Raw genomic sequence first — 17,053 nt, 5'->3', positions numbered from 1 at the left:
AATAATAATGTTGGTATTTGTTAAGCGCTGACCGTGTGCCGAGCACTGTTCTAAGCGCTGGGGTAATAAGAATAATAATAATATTGGTATTTGTTAAGCGCCGACTATGTGCCGAGCACCGATCTAAGCGCGGCTGTAGGCACGGGGTGATGAGGTTGTCCCCCGTGAGGCTCCCGGCCTTCATCCCCATTTTCCAGATGAGGTCCCCGGGACCCCCGAGAAGTGAAGCGACCCGCCCAAAGTCACCCGGCTGACACTATAGAGAAGCAGCGCGGCTCAGGGCAAAGAGCCCGGGCTTGGGAGTCAGAGGTCGTGGGTTCGAATCCCGCCTCCGCCACCTGTCAGCGGGGTGACTTGGGGCCAGTCCCTTCCCTGGGCCTCAGTTGCCTCCTCTGTCAAATGGGGATGAAGCCTGGGAGCCCCAGGTGGGCCAGCCTGATGACCCCGGATCTCCCCCGGCGCTCAGAACAGTGCTCGGCACAGCGTCGGCGCTTCCCAAACACCAACGTTCTCGTTATTCCCCGCCCACAACGAGACGTGCAAAAGCGGCCGCTTCCAACCGCTTAGGAGGGAGAGTAAAGAGGATGGTGCAGCCTTTTCTTGTCAGCTGTGTGACTGTGGGCACGTCACTTCACTTCTCTGGGCCTCAGTTCCCTCATCTGTAAAATGGGGATGAAGCCCGGGAGCCCCACGTGGGACCCCCCCTGATGACCCTGGATCTCCCCCAGCGCTTAGAACAGCGCTCTGCCCAGAGGAAGCGCTTCGCAAATACCATAATTACTTCTCTGGGCCTTAGTTCTCTCATCTGTAAAATGGGGATGAAGCCCGGGAGCCCCCCGTGGGACCCCCCCCCCCGATGACCCTGGATCTCCCCCAGCGCTTAGAACAGCGCTCTGCCCAGAGGAAGCGCTTCGCAAATACCATAATTACTTCTCTGGGCCTTAGTTCTCTCATCTGTAAAATGGGGATGAAGCCTGGGAGCCCCCCGTGGGACCCCCTGATGACCCTGCATCTCCCCCAGCGCTTAGAACGGGGCTCTGCCCAGAGGAAGCGCTTCGCAAATACCCTAATTACTTAACTTCTCTGGGCCTCCGTTCTCTCATCTGTGAAATGGGGATGAAGCCTGGGAGCCCCCCGTGGGACCCCCCCGATGACCCTGGATCTCCCCCCGTGCTTAGGACAGCGCTCCGCACAGAGGAAGCGCTTCACAAATGCCGACATTATTCTTAATAAAAAGGGGATGAAGACTGTGAGCCCCACGTGGGTCCCCCTGATGACCCTGCATCTCCCCCAGCGCTTAGAACAGGGCTCGGCACGTAGTAAGCGCTTCACAAAGACCAACATTATTATTCTTAATAAAATGGGGATGAAGCCTGGGAGCCTCCCGTGGGACCCCCTGATGACCCTGCGTCTCCCCCAGCGCTTAGAGCAGGGCTCCGCACAGAGGAAGCGTTTAACGAATGCCAACGTGATTATTATTCTTTTCTTCCTCCCTTCCTGGTAAACTGAGGCTGGGGGGAGGAGGAGGAGGAGGAGGAGGAGGAGGGGGAAGGGGAGGAGCCCCGGGAGGGGCGGCATTTACCTGTGCGGGGGTTGTCGGGGCGGGGGTCTCCGGGCCCCCATCGGAGGCGCGTCTGCGGGACGAGCGCGGCGGCCGTTGCCGCTGCTGCCGCTGCTGCCGCTGCTGCCGCTGCTGCCGCTGCTCCGGGTGCTGGTGGAGGCAACGGGCGGGGGGAGGGGGAGGAGAAGGGGGAGGGGGAGGAGAAGGGGGAGGGGCAGGGAGAGGGGGAGGGGCAGGGGGAGGGGGAGGGGGAGGAGCGGGGCCCCGCGGGGCGGACACCCACCCCGGAGCCTCGCCCAACTGCGGACGCCTCCGCCCCATCACGCCCCGCCCCCTCACCCTGCCCCGCCCAATCACGCCCCGCCCCTCCCGTCGCCCCGCCCAGTCACGCCCCGCCCCCTCCCGCTGTCCCCGCCCAATCACGCCCCGCCCCCTCCCATCGCCCCGCCCCCTCCCGCTGTCCCCGCCCAATCACGCCCCGCCCCCTCCCATCGCCCCCCCCTCCCGCTGTCCCCGCCCAATCACGCCCCGCCCCCTCCCATCGCCCCGCCCCCTCCCGCTGCCCTGCCCAATCACGTCCCGCCCCCTCCGACTGCCCCGCCCCTTTTGACTGCCCCGCCCACTTCTCGCCCCGCCCCCTCCGATCTCTCTGCTCCCTCCGGAAGCCCCACCCAATCACGCTCCGCCCCCTCCTATCGCCCCGCCCCCTCTGACCGCCCCACCCATTGACGCTCCTCCCCCTCCGATCGCTCCGCCCCCTCTGACTGCCCCGCCCCCTCACGCCCCGCCCCTCCGAAGCCCCGCCCCCACCAACCGCCCCACCCACTCACACTCCACCCCTCCGACCGGCCCGCCCAATCACGCTCCACCCCCTCTCATCGCCCTGCCCAATCACGCTCCGCCCCCTCCGACGCCCCACCCAATCACGCCTCGCCCCTCCACTCGCCTCCCCCAATCACGCTCCGCCCCCTCCGCCTGCGTTGCTTAGTGGAAAGAGGCTTGGGAGTCAGAGGTCGCGGGTTCTAATCCCGCCCCAGCTCTGTGACTTTGAGCAAGTCACTTCCCTTCCCTGGGCCTCAGGGGCCTCATCTGGAAAATGGGGATGAAGCAGGCTCATGACCCTCTATCTCCCCCAGCGCTTAGAGCAGTGCTTGGCACATAGAAAGCGCTCAACAAATGCCATCGTTAGCATGGCTGTGACTCACTGGCGCCCCCCGGCGGTGGGGCCGCGGAGGGACGGCTGCCCCAACTCGGACCGAGGAACACAGCGCACCCTGGTGGCCAACTGCACCTGCCAATCATTCATTCATTCATTCATTCATTCATTCATTCATATTTTTTATTAATAATAATAATGTGGGTATTTGGTAAGCGCTTACTGTGTGCAGAGCGCTGTTCTAAGCGCTGAGGGTAGGTACTGGGTCATCAGGTGGTCCCACGTGAGGCTCACAGTTAATCCCCATTTTACAGATGAGGTCACTGAGGCACAGAGAAGTAGAGAAGCAGCGTGGCTCAGTGGAAAGAGCGCGGGTTTGGGAGTCAGAGGTCATGGGTTCGAATCCCCGCTCTGCCGCTAATCAGCTGTGTGACCTTGGGCAAGTCACTTAACTTCTCTGTGCCTCAGTTATCTCATCTGTAAAATGGGGATTAAGACTGTGAGCCCCACGTGGGACAACCTGATGACCCTGTATCTACCCCAGCGCTTAGAACAGTGCTCGGCACATAGTAAGCGCTTAACAAATACCAACATTAGGTGAAGTGACTTGCCCACAGTCACACAGCTGACAAGCGGCGCTTACTGGGTGCACAGCACTGTGCTGAGCGCTTGGAATGGACAATTCGGCAACAGATAGAGACCATCCCTGCCCAACAAGGGGCTCCCGGTCTAGAAGGGGGAGACTGATAACAAAACAGAACAAGTAGACAGGCATCAATACCATCAAGATAAATAGAATCAGAGATGTCTACACATCATTACCAAAACAGAGTAATAATATATACAAATATGCACAAGTGCTGTGGGGAGGGGAAGGGGGAAGAGCAGGGGGGGAGTAGGGGGAATGGGGAAGGGAGGAGGAGCAGAGGGAAAGTGGGGGCTCAGTCTGGGAAGGCCTCCTGGAGGAGGTGAGCTCTCAGTAGGGCTTTGAAGAGGGGAAGAGAGTGGTATTTGTTAAGCGCTTACCATATGCCAGGCAGTGAACTCAGCTAGGGGAGATACAAGCAAATCGGGTTGGACACAGTCCCCATCCCTCATCGGCCTCACCATCTTAATCCCCATTTTACAGATGAGAGAACTGAGGCACAGAGAAGTCAGGTGAGTTGCGCGGAGTCCCCCAGCAGGCATAATAATAATAATGTTGGTATTTGTTAAGCGCTTACTATGTGCAGAGCTCTGTTCTAAGCACTGGGGTAGACACAGGGGGATCAGGTTGTCCCACGTGGGGCTCACAGTCTTCATCCCCATTTTACAGATGAGGTAACTGAGGCCCAGAGAAGCGAAGTGACTTGCCCACCGTCACACAGCTGACAAGTGGCACAGCCGGGATTCGAACTCATGACCTCTGACGCCAAAGCCAGTGCTCTTTCCACTGAGCCACGCTGCTTCTCAGCAGACACTTGGTAGAGAGGGGACTAGAACCCAGGTCCTTCTAACTCCCAGTCCCCTACTCAACAGCTGGACCGGCTCTTCTTCGGGGAAAGTTATTTCAGGATCCGCACTAAGGACTCCCAGAGTGGAATTTGGCCTCAGGCCCAGACTCTGTCTCTGCCCAGCCCAATACCTAAGCATCTCTGCTCTTTCGACACCACCAGGGTCCTCCTTCCAGCTCCCTCCCACCCCCAGTAAGAGTAACAATCATCTTCAGCACAAGAACATGCAAGCTCTGAGCTAACATTGTCCCTTCTTAGGACTGCTTTTAAATGAGTTTCTTTAACCAATATATAAGCGATTTTCCTGCTGTACTGTTCTTCCTCCTGCTCCCATTATGGTATATATTTTTTGTTTGTCTGAACCACTCGGTTGTGTGTGAGCTCTTTAAGGATCGGGGTCAAGTATCTTGCTTCTATTGTTCTCTCCCAAGTTCCTGGTACAGTACTTTGCCTGTACAATAAACACCACTGATGATAAAGTGAAATAAGTGATATTTAATATTGTTGTTTTCACTTCTGTTCCCTTGCCCCTCCACGTTTTTGACTCTCCCTTTCAGGGACATATGTAAGTGGTATAGCAAATTTAAATAGAATGAGACTCCATCAAAAACAAAGTGGAAAATCTCTAGCTGGAAGGAATTCACTCTCACTCTTCCCCAGAGTTAAATCTCAACAAAACCAAACACTAGGACAAAATATATAATCCAAGAAGTTGAGGAGGAAAACAGTTTTCACTTTAATTACCCACTAAAGGCTTCAATTCTCTGTCTCACCAAGGTAATGATAATGGACAGCAGCCATACTCTCAGGTGTGCCTGTTTCTCTCCCCCCACAATCAGGGTAGGCTGTAATCTAAGGCCCTGAAAATGCCACCCAGGTAAAAAGACTTCATTCACATTAGCAGTGTGGCCCAACGGAAAGACCACAAACCTGGGAGTCAGAGGTCCTCGGTTCATTCATTCAGTTGTATTTATTGAGCACTTAGTGTGTGCAAAGCACTGAATTTGGGAGAGTAAAATATAACAATGAACAGACACATTCCCTCCCCACAGTGAGCTTTCAGTCTAGAGGGGGAGAGAGATGTCATTATAAATAAATAAATTACAGATATGTACATAAGTGCCGTGGGGTTGGCAGGGGGGATGAATAAAGGGAACAAGTCAGGGCAACACAGAAAGGAGTGGGAGAAGAGGGGGCGGGGCAGTCAGGGAAGGCCTCTTGGAGAAGATGTGCTTTCAACGAGGCTCTGAAAGGGAGAGAGTAATTGTCTGTAGGATATGTGTAAGGAGAACGTTCCAGGCCAGAAGCAGACGGGGGCAAGAAGTCGGTGGCAAGATAGATGACAGTCAACTGTGTGACTGCGGGCAAGTCACTTCACTTCTCTTTGCCTCAGTTACCTCATCTGTAAAATGGGGATTAAGACTGTGAGCCCCACATGGGACAACCTGATTCCCCTGTGTCTACCCCAGTGCTTAGAACAGGGCTCTGCACATAGTAAGTGCTTAACAAATACCAACATTATTATTATTATTATTATTATGAGATCGAGGTACAGTGAGAGGCTTAGCATTAGAGGAGCAAAGTGTGTGGGTTCTATCCTGAATTCTGTTGTTTATCTGTTGTGTGAATTTTGGCATTTCACTTAACTTCTCTGTGCCTCAGTACCCTCATCTGTAAAAAAAGGGGATTAAATACCTGTTTTCCCCTCCCACCTAGACTATGGGCCCCAAGTGGAATAGGTACCATTTGATCTTGTATTTTACCAACACTTAATACAGATTGACTGCTTAACAAGTACCACAATTATTCAGACCTCTGACCAGGCCAACACCCTCCTCCCTATCCTCCAGAGGCTTCCCAGTATCATGCTAGCACACCCAATATTCAATAAATACCAATCGATCAATCAATCAGTGGTATTTATTGAGCACTTACTGTATGCAAATCACTGTACTAAGTATTTTGGAAAGTGCAATGTAACAGCGTTGGAAGACACGTTCCCCTTCCACAAGGATCTTCCAGTCTATAGAGTGATAAATTGTTCGATTGACTGATGAGAGGCCAGGCAGTATCATGAGTCCTAGCGGGGACATAAACGACTGTGGTCACGGCCCCCTGGTGAAGATTGAAGTTCAGGTCTACAGACCTTCCTGCCACAATCCAGAACTGCCTGGATCCTGGGAGGAAGGAAGTCGGCCCTCACTCCTAACTAAACGGAATCCAACTGTTTGTCCAAAGTGCTCTCACAGCGATTATTTCATTTTAGCCTCCCATAACAGAAAGGGAGTCTTTCCCATCGAGGCTAACTTCAGACAACACACCAAGAAAGTTGTTATTTCAGGGAGCCTCTGTCCTCCCTGGGTTTTTTAAAAATGAAGGCTGCCCAGACCTCCTCAGAGATGACCACCTACTCTCCTTCGCAAAGATGGTGACCCTGGTCCTCTTTTACAAAGATGGTTACCATGCAACTTTCCACAAAGTGGCTGAGCCACTGCCCTTTTCAAAAACGGTGGCAGAACAGAAGTGCTCCATTGGCAGAGTGTAAATCAGGGTCTCGGAGTCCACCTGCCCAGGACATATTGGTCGAGGGGTGGCTGTTGAAGCCAAGGAACGGCAGGAAAAAATGCTGTCCCATTAAACATTGCATATGATTTTGTTATGTTGCATGCAGGTGAAGTGTGTATGAAGGCACCTTGTGGAAACTGAGGAAGGGAAGGATTTGGGGGGACCTCACCTTGGGGCAATTAAATGTCTGAAGCTAGTTTATAATTATTATTAGTCCTGTTCATTAGCTCCATTTTACAAATAAGGAAACTGAGGCAGTGTGGCAAGAGACTCTGGAGACCCAGATTCTAGTTCCAGTGATGCCACTAACCTGTTGGTAACCTTGGATAAATCATTTAATCTCTCTGGGCTCCGGGTTCCTCATCTGTAAAATGGAGATAAGATACAAGCTCTCCCTTCCTCTTAGACCGTGCTGGGATTATTTTTTTTTTTTATTTCTTTAGATTTACCCCATGCTTAACACAGTGCTTTGGCATAAAGTAAATGCTTAATAAATGCCAGTAAAAAAATAAGGCCCAGACAGAGAAAGTGATATGTCCAAGGTTACTCAGCAGAGCAATGAGTCGATCAATAGTATTTGCCCTCCAGGCTGAAGATAAAAAGGAGGAAGGGGCAGGAAGCATGTGGAGTGACCCACAGTGGTCTAGTGGAAAGAACATGAATCTGGGAGTTAAAAGACCTGGCTCTGCCACTTCCTTGCTATGTGACCCTGGATACTTCACTTAAGTTCTCTGGGCCTCAGTTTCTACATCTGTGAAATGGGGATTCAACACCTGTTCTTCCTCCCGCTTAGATCATGGGCCCCACATGTGACATACCACATGTGACAAAGACAGTCCGATCTGATTATCTTGTAACTACCCCAGGATTTAGGACAGTGCTTAGTACATAATAAGTGCTTAATGAATACAATTATTAGGATTATTATGGGAGGGGGTAAAGATGACATAGAGGAGTTTGTGAGGGGGCGATTCTGCCCAGCGGTCAGCTCCCCACCCTGACAACGATTCCCTCACTGACCACCCCCAGGAACAGCAGTGCTAGAGATCAGGGGTCCCAGGCCTGTGCCTTCCATTCATGGCCCCGGGTGCTTCCAGCCGGGGAGGGAGTGTGGGAATGAGGGTGGAATTATTTAGCCCAAAGTTGATTGGGACCTTGGATTTCCAGGGAGCCCATGCTGGATGTTCTCCTGGTCCCATGGCCCTCACCCCCGACATATACAAAATTGCCAAAAACTCTGCCTGACCTCTAAACCAGCCCCAACCCCTAGAAAGGAAAAGCTCAGAAGGCCAGGGTTTGGACCATAAGCTTCACCACTATTTATTAGTCACTTAATCCCTAAAGCTCTCCTGCCTTCACATGCGGGACATTTTAAGTTACACTGGATTTGATTCACATTTGACTAAGGACTCAAGCTTTCAACCTCCCCAGATGTAAAATATGAAGCCCGGAGGATTAGCAAAGCCCACGGAAAGCTAAGTGGAGGCAGACCCTGTGGTTCAAAGGACATTTGTGGGGATTGGCTTCGTGCTCCTGCACCCGGGAGGAAGGCTTCTGGTGATGAAGTCTGAAAGGCTGGATCAGGCTCAGGTGGTGCCGGGCTTTGTTTGGGAGCACCCCCTTTCCCTCTGCTCCCCTTTCCCTCCCTTCCCCCCCTCCACCCTCTGCTCTTCCCCCTTCTCCTCCCCTCAGCACTGTGCTCATTTGTATATATTATTTATTACCCTATTTATTTAGTTAATGAGGTGTCTATCTCCTTGATTCTATTTATCTTAATGATCTTGTCTTGTTTTGTTTTGTTCTGTTTTGCTTTGTTGTCCGTTTCCCCCGTTTAGACTGCAAGCCCGTCATTGGGCGGGATTGTCTCTATCTGTTGCCAAATTGTCCATTCCAAGCGCTTAGTACAGTGTTCTGCACATAGTAAGTGCTCAATAAATACTACTGAATGAATGAATTTTGTTGGGAGAATTCTTTCCACAGAGGCACTCTGAACCCAGAAGTAATCGAGAGGGAGGCCAGTCCACAGCCTGTCGCCCATGTGCCAAAGGAATTTACCTCTAGTGTTGGGGCAATGTTTCATTAAGGATTACAAGCTTCCCAGTGCTTCGGGGAACAAGTTCTTCCCCAGAAAATCATTTATCCAAACCCAGGCATCCCTCTCTTATCCTGGTGGGGAATGAGGGAAAGAGACAGAGTCACAGAGAGAGAGAAAAAGAGAGAATGTTTGTGCTTGTGTATGTGTGTGTTTATTGAATTCTCCTCCTATCACTATGCTTGGGGGCCCAGCCATCTCTGGTCCTTATGTAGTGACCTAGACTCACCTTCAGAAATAATAATTACAGTACTTGTTAAGTGCTTACTATGTGCTAAGCACTGTTCTAAGCACTGAGGTAGATACAAGTTAATCAGGTTGGACACAGTCCCGGTCCTCATAGGGCTCACACTCATCCTCATTTTACAGGTGAGGTAACTGAGGCACAGAGAAATTAAGTGACTTGCCCATGGTCACACAGCAGACATGTGGCAGAGCCAAAATTAGAAGCCAGGTCCTTCTGACTCCCAGGCCCACACTCTATCCACACTGCTACTCGCTACTTCAGTACTGATGTCTGTACACTTATTCAATTGTATATTCATTTATTTTGATTCCCTCTTGGCTAAATACTTTTATGTCTGTCTTTTCCATTAAAGTTCAAGCTACCTGTGGGCAGGAAATGCATCACTGGCTTCTTTTACACTTCCCAACTGTTGTTACCCTCACTGGGTGTTTAGTAAATGTTGTCACTAAGGCTACTACCTAACGCCACCTATAACATTTTCTGCTCTCCCCCTGCCAGTATCATCTAGTGGAAAGGGTATGGGTCTGGGAGTCACTGGACTTGGCTTCTAATCCCAGCTCTGCCCCTTGCCTGCTGTGACTTTGGGCAAGTCACTTAATTTCTCTGCTTCAGTTTCCTCATCGGTAAAATGGGATTCAATACCTGCTCTCCTTCTTAGACGGTTATCCTTATGTGGGACAGGACTGTGTCTGCTGACCTGATTATCTTAGATCTATCCCAGTGCTGGGCACCGGGCTTGTCAAATACTGTTATTATTATTACTATCATTATTATCATCACCATCCGAGGACAGAAGGCATAGCACTGATTCCCTCTTTGCCCCCACACCTGTTTCCTGATAAAGGATGTTTATCCAAGTAATAAACATTTAGATTATAATTATAAATGCTCTTTCCACTGGGCCACACTGCTTTTCTCCAACTTAGAATGTGAGCCCCACGTGAGACAGGGACTGTGTCCAATCTAGTTAATTCATATCTACCCCAGTGCTTAGCACAGTGCTTGTTGCATAGTAAGCACTTAACAAATACCATAATCTTTATTACTTCAAAAAGAAGTGACAGTGGCAGATTAGAATTGCTCTTGCTTCTCAAATTCCACTGTGAGCTGAGAGACTACTTAACCCTATGTAAGTATCTGTAATTTATCTTAATGTCTTTCTCCCCCTTTAGAGTGTAAGTTCTTTGTGGATAGGGATCGGGTGTTCCAGCTCTGTTCTAATGTCCTCTCCTAAGAACGAAGCACAGTAAGTGTTCAATAAATACCAGTGATGGATTGACTGGAATTTAGTCTATCTAGCTGAGAAGGAGAGAGTGGATCCAGGATGCCCTGAGCTTTCCCTCCTCCAAAGCTCCACCCCAGGGATTTTCCCCTGGGCAGGAGTCCCTTAATTAGAAGGACAATTCTGCCCCTGGTGCACGTCCTCCTGGATCCTCTCCAGGTCTCCGACCTCCCCTCCTGACCACCTTGGGCACTAGCTGAGGGCCTGAAGGGAGGAGACATGGGTGCTATAGAAGGTGAAAAAGAGGAAATTTCATAGTTGGTGGGGATCTGTGACACATCATTCCTTCATTTAATTCTGTGGATACATTTCCGCAATTTTGTGGTTGAATGGCCATTTAAAGGTAGAATCAATTAATCACTCCATGGTAGCAATCAAATAATCAATAAATGTGACTTTGCCTTATGACCTTGGGCAAGTCGCTTAATTTATCTGAGCCTCAGTTTACCTCAACTGTACAATGGCGTTGAGATTCCTGTTCTCCTTCCCTCTTAGGCTGGGAACCACATGTGGGTAAAGGGAATGGGACCCATTATGATTATCCCTATCAACTCCAGCACTCAATGCAGTGTTTGACACATAATAAGTGCTAAACAGATGCGATCATTATCATTCTTATCATTGATTTGCTGAGGTCTAAGCCCTTTACTCAGTCCTCGAGAGAGTGTGACAGTAGCAAGACAGGTGATTTCTCACTGTCCTCAAGCAACTTATGATCACATGGAGCTCACTCTCATGATTCCAGCCAATTGGAATCCCACATCCCACATCCATCTCATCCAGCAAACACCTGCTGACCAGCAGCCCACACCACCTGCCTTAAGGGACAAATGCCAGCCCAGACCAAATTTTCCCAGCTGGATTCTAAGAGTGCGGGATAACAGAGTTGTCAAGGGAGAGGAGCCTTGCCAGTTTTAATTAGGAGAGCGTAAGCAGAGCCTGATAATACATCCAGAGAAGAGTGTGTCGGAAACTGAATTACAAGCTGTAATTCTAGACAGGGTGCTGATGAAATGACAAATGGTGAGAATTAGCTTCGGGGCAAGGGGGGCCCCAGACACTGCTTCACTGTCATTCATCTTAAGGACTCTCCACATCTGACATCTCAGTGACAGGATAGAAACCTGACTGGAAAGAGCCCAGAGCTGGGAGTCAGGTGACCTGGCTTCTGTCCCTGCTCTGTCCTTGGCCTCTTATGTGAATGTGGATGAGCCACTTGTCTTCTCTGTGCCTCAATTTCCTCATTGGAAACATGGGGATAAGATACCCAACCTCCCTCCCTCTTAGTATGTGAACCTGTGTAAGAGAGAGAGAGACATCGGGACTGATTTGATTATCTGGTATTTCCCCCAACACTTAGCCCAGAATAACTGCTTTAGAAATGCCATATTCATTTTTATTATTGTTTGAAGGGGGTCTCATCTTGTCTTATGCCGTAGAGTCGTCTCCAACCCATAGCGACTCCATGGACACATCTGTCCCAAAATGTCCCACTTCCATCTGCAAACGTTCTGGTAGTGTATCTGTCAGTGTATCTAGAGAGTTTTCTTGGTAAAAATACAGACGTGGCTTACCATTGCCTTCTTCCAGGCAGTAAAGTTGTGTCTCTGCCCTCAACTCTCTCCCAGGACACTACTACTCAGCACAGGTGAGCTTTGATTTGTAGCAGATTGCCTTCCACTCACTAGCCACTGCCCAAGCTAGGAATGGAATGGATATGCCTCTGTTTGACTCTTCCTCACATGGTTGAGACTGGTCGAGTACTAGAAACACTCCAGGTGTGATCCTGAGAGTGATAAGGTACAGAGAGCATTTTCATTTTAGCTTAAATTTACCCTCTTACATTGGACTTTTTTATTGTATTTATTAAGCACCTACTATGTGCCAGACACTCTTCTAAGCACTGAGATAGATACAAGATAATCAGGTTGAACACAGTCCTTGTCCCACAGTAAGGTTCACAGTCTTAATTCCCATTTTACAGATGAGAGAACTGAGGCACAGAGAAGTTAAGTGACTTGCCCAAGGTCACATACCAGACAAGTGGGGGAGCCAAGATTGACTCCCAGGCTTAGGCTCTATCCACTAAACCATGCTGCTCACACTGCAAGCCCATAAAAGCTAAGCTTCTCTGAGCCCCCTCATTCCCAAAGGGGTTTGGATTGTAAAAATAGTCAGGTTTCCTAAATTAAGACTTGGACATTTCTGAATCTGGCTGAAGATCCTTAAAGGATGATACTAACGTCCCAACTCAGGGGGAGATTTTCTTTTATCCCCCAGCTCCCAAAGTGAAAGAGATGTCAAACGTAAGGTTGAAGTGAAGGGAAGCCTCCGTGCCTTTACTCAAGGAAGTCAATCAATCAATCACATTTATTGAGCACTTAGGAGACTACAGTACAATAGAGATGGTAGACCGGTTCCCAGCCCACAAGTCTACAATCTAGACTGTGAGCTCTCCAGGCTGTGAGCTCTTTATGGGCAGTGAATGTGTCTGTTTGTTGTTGTACTGTACTCTCCCAAGCGCTTAGTACAGTGCTTTACACGTGTAAGTGCTCAGTAAATATAATTGAATGAATGAATGATTGAATGAAGGGGGAGACAGACATTAATATAAATAAATATATTTGCAGAGATGTACATAAGTGCTGTGGGACTGGGTGGTGGGGTGAATAAAGGAACCAAATCAGGGCGACACAGAAAGGAGTAAGAGAAGAGGAAATGAAGGCTTAGCAGGGAAGGCCTCTTAGAGGAGCTTTGCCTTCAATAAGGCTTTGAAGGCAGAGGGAAGGGGCCCAGTGAGAAGTAAGACTAACGCAAGATACTTTAAACAGCTCTTGCTTTCCATTCTTTTTCCAGGACAAAATGTCCTGAACATTGCACAAGCCCAGAATGATTTTTAATCAATCAGTCAATTAATCAATCAATCATAGACCAGATCCCTTGCTCTCGAGGAGCTTACAATCTCTTAGAGGAGTCAGGCACTAAAGTAAATTTTGCCCAGAAGGAAGCCATGGAGTATATAGGGTATGTTCATAAGTGGTGCAGGAAGTTATAAGTACTTCAGTGCTTAAATGAGGTGAAAGTGCTGGCATGTCAGCTGAGAAATATAAGGTGGGGAGAATATCAATTAATCAGGGAATGCCCCTGGCAGAGATGGGATTAGAACTCAGGTCCTTCTGATTTTCAGGCCCAAGCTCTATCCATGCTGCTTCCCTGTACTTTGGCTTCCTGTGTAGCATCCTTCAGGGCAGTGTTTGTATCAAGTTGTGACAATCTGCCATTTTGAACAAATAATAATAATGTTGGTATTTGTTAAGTGCTTACTATGTGCAGAGCACTGTTACAAGCGCTGGGGTGTACAGGGTAATTAGGTTGTCCCGCATAAGGCTCACAGTCTTCACCCCCATTTTACAGATGAGGTAACTGAGGCACAGAGAAGTGAAGTGACTTGCCCACAGTCAATCTCATCAACCATAAGCCTCTGGGGAAATCATAGGCCAAACCTCCGTATTTCCACATTTGGATCTCCCCGCCGACCCAGTTTATGTTCCAAAAAGGCTTTGGGGAATAAAATTAGTAAATTTTGTATTTTTTAACTTCAATTTTAGAGTTAAAGGTCTAATCTGAGGTCAAGCCATCAGATGCTTTCTTCACCAAGTCCTTTTTAAGCACTAATTCATCCAGAACCTCTATCTTGTTAGAAAGGGCCTGGGATATGCAGCCAAGTGGACCAAATAGTCCATATTGAGGAAAAAGATCAGGGGAATTATTTTGGGATGCAGAAGTTTCTGTGGGAACAATCTCTGTTGGGGGTGGGAAGGGGAAGGAATTATAGTTAGAGACCTAAAAAAGAATCTTTTCCCTTATGAACTGCTTTCCCCATCCTTTTCTTTTTCTATTTTCAATTTTAGATAGCTCTCCAAAACGCTTTGGGGGGTACCCATTAACTTTCCTGTATCATTTTAAGTGAGAATGAAGTTCCTCTGTCTGTCTGTGAAATGTGTTTGCTCTCTGTCTGATTTTGCCCAGGTCCATACTAAAACCACAGCAGATCAAGTCTACCAACTCTGTGGTACTGTACTCTCTCAAGCACTTAGTACATTGCTCCATAAACAGTAATCGCTCAATAAAAACAACTGATTGATATATTAACAGGTCTGCTGAGCCCCTGATTCTTCTGTTTGGAGGCTGGGGTAAAGATTGATTAACAGGCTGTTTTATCAAAATGACTATGTATTTGAGATCTGTTTCTTCCCCTAGATTATAAACTCTTTGAGGGCATGGATCATGACACAAACTCTATCTGTACTCTCCCAAGTGTTTACTGCAGTGCTTCCTGCCCATATAATGTGCTTAGCAAATGCTTTTGATTGATTAAAGCCTCATCAAACACAAGGCAAAAAAGTTGGAAAGAAGGAACATGCGAAGTCATGGTTTCTAGACCGCTTCCTGAAAAAGACCTGTGTCTAGGGAAGGATTTTTGTGAGGATGAAGGCTTAGATCAAGAACTCCTAGAGGACCCAAGACCCTAACTTCTTTGTTTCCTCTGAATACCAGCACTTTGCCCTAGCAAGCACTTAATTAATTATGAAATTTCATTCATTCATTCAATAATTGAGTGCTTACTGTGTGCACAGCATTGTACTAAGCGCTGGGGTGGAGGGGAAGAAGCACTTACTTTGTGTGAACTCCTGAGGTAGATACAAGGTTATCAGATCATATCCAGGCCCTGTCCCACACTGGGCCCACAGTCTATCTTATCCCCATTTTACTGATGAGGAAACTGAGGCCCAGAAAGGTTTAGAGACTTGCCCAAGTCCTTGCAACAGGCCAGGAACAGAGCTGGGTTTTGATCCCACTCCTGTGCTCTTTCTGCTAGACCATGCTGAATAAATCGTTGCTGTTATTGCTGCTGGCTGAGGACCCATTAATTAAAAAGCTGTTCCAGATGCTTATGGAGGAATGAAAAAGGTTGTGAGAGTGAAAAGCGGTAAAGTCCTTAATAATAATAATGATGGTATTTGTGAAGCACTTACTATGTACCAAGCGCTGTTCTAAGCACTTCAAGACATTCTACTTTCATTTAGAGAAAGAGTTGGCTTGCAATACCTTGCTCTATATTGCAATTTTCAATGGCTGTTGACTGTAATTAACAGTGGTTAATCCAATTCTTTCAGGAAGCCCTGGAAGATGTGTGACTAACAAGAACATGTCTTTTATTATGGAAGTTATGCCCTCCCCTCCCCCCAGACTACAGGTAGTGCTTTGTTAAGAAGAATATCTATAAAATGATATAATCATAAAATATTCATGGAATCTCAGATAACATTCTGGTTCCATTTAACAGACTGAATTCAAAGGCTATAAACCACTTTTTCATTAGGGCTTTTGATAGAAAACAAATATGATATTGTTTGAGAATCACTCTGTTTACAATTTATAGTATAGCATTCTGTGAAATTAGACTGTGAGACTTCAAATCTTGGACTGTAAACAGTGATAACTCCTTCTTTTCAAATACTCTATAATCACTTCCTGGGGAATATGTTACCTGGCCATAGAAGCACAGATAATCGAGGTAATGAAATGAACTCCTTACTTTTCAAGCATTGGTAGGTAGTAAATAAAAGAGGAAGAGGAAATTAGAAGAGGTAGTGGACAGAGACCCGGAAAGCTGCTGGTTTTTATCATCATAGATGGTATTTTTTGAGCGCTACAGTGTGCAGAGTGCTGTACTAAGCGCTCAGGAGAGTACAGTACAACAGAGCAGCAGCATGGTGTAGTGGTTGGAACACGGGCCTGGGAGTCAGAAGGTCATGGGTTCTAATCTTGGCTTTGCCAATTGTCTGCTGGGTGACCTTGGGGAGTCTCTTCACTTTTCTGTGCCTCAGTTACCTCATCTGTAAAATGGGGATTAAGACTGTGAGCCCCATGCAGGACAAGGACTGTGTCCAACCCAATTTGCTTGTGTCCCCCCCAGCACTTAGTATAGTCCCTGGAACATAGTAAGTGCTTAGCAAATACCATTATTATTATTATTAATAATAATAATAACAGAGTTGGTAGATATGTTCTCTACCCACAAAGAGCTCATGTGATTTGCAGCAGTGCCCAGCTCTGCCTGCCTCTGCACTCAATGCACTCCATGCCCCAACAGGGCCACGACTGCCACAAACCAGTGCAGAAGAGCGTGAGAAGCTGTGTGCCTAGTGGTTAGAGCACGGGACTGAGGATCAGAGGGACCTGGCTTCTAATCCTGTTTCAGCCACTTGTCTGCTGCGTGACCTTGGGCAAGTGACTTAACTTCTCGGGGCCTCAGTTACCTCATCTGGAAAATAGGGATTAATAGTTTGAGCCCTATGTGGGACAGGACTGTGTCCGGTTGATAATCTTGTATCTATCCCAGCACTCAGTACAGTGCCTGGCACATAATAAGTGCTTAACAAATATCATAAAAAAAGAAAAGAGAGAGTGAGGGACCGTAAGCCAAGCCACTATCACCAGAATTGATTTCTTCCTACAGGGTCTCTGTAGGCCATAAGCTAATCCACAGGCCATCATCATCATCATCATCATCATCATACACCAATTTCCTGGCAAACAATTTAGTCCTGATAGCTAACTGTGACAATCTGCTGCTGAGCACTAGGTGCACTG

At 48.1% G+C, this 17,053-nt stretch overlaps 1 protein-coding gene across 2 annotated transcripts in view; it reads right to left on the bottom strand.

Annotated features, from left to right (window-relative positions):
* The window catches only part of ARHGEF28 (Rho guanine nucleotide exchange factor 28), a 277,359-nt gene extending 275,688 nt beyond the window's left edge, over positions 1-1,671 (bottom strand). For both annotated transcript variants that reach the window (XM_029057848.1, XM_029057863.2), the window contains exon 1: positions 1,583-1,671. The gene's annotated coding sequence lies outside the window, so the exon portion shown is untranslated. The remainder of the gene's footprint in view (positions 1-1,582) is intronic.
* Between the last annotated feature and the right edge of the window lie 15,382 nt (positions 1,672-17,053).

This window comes from Ornithorhynchus anatinus, chromosome 1 (genome assembly GCF_004115215.2).
Source record: "Ornithorhynchus anatinus isolate Pmale09 chromosome 1, mOrnAna1.pri.v4, whole genome shotgun sequence".
Classification (NCBI taxonomy): Eukaryota; Metazoa; Chordata; class Mammalia; order Monotremata; family Ornithorhynchidae; genus Ornithorhynchus; species Ornithorhynchus anatinus.
The sequence above is the reverse complement of the archived record's forward strand: the minus strand, read 5'-3'. Positions and strand labels throughout refer to the sequence as shown.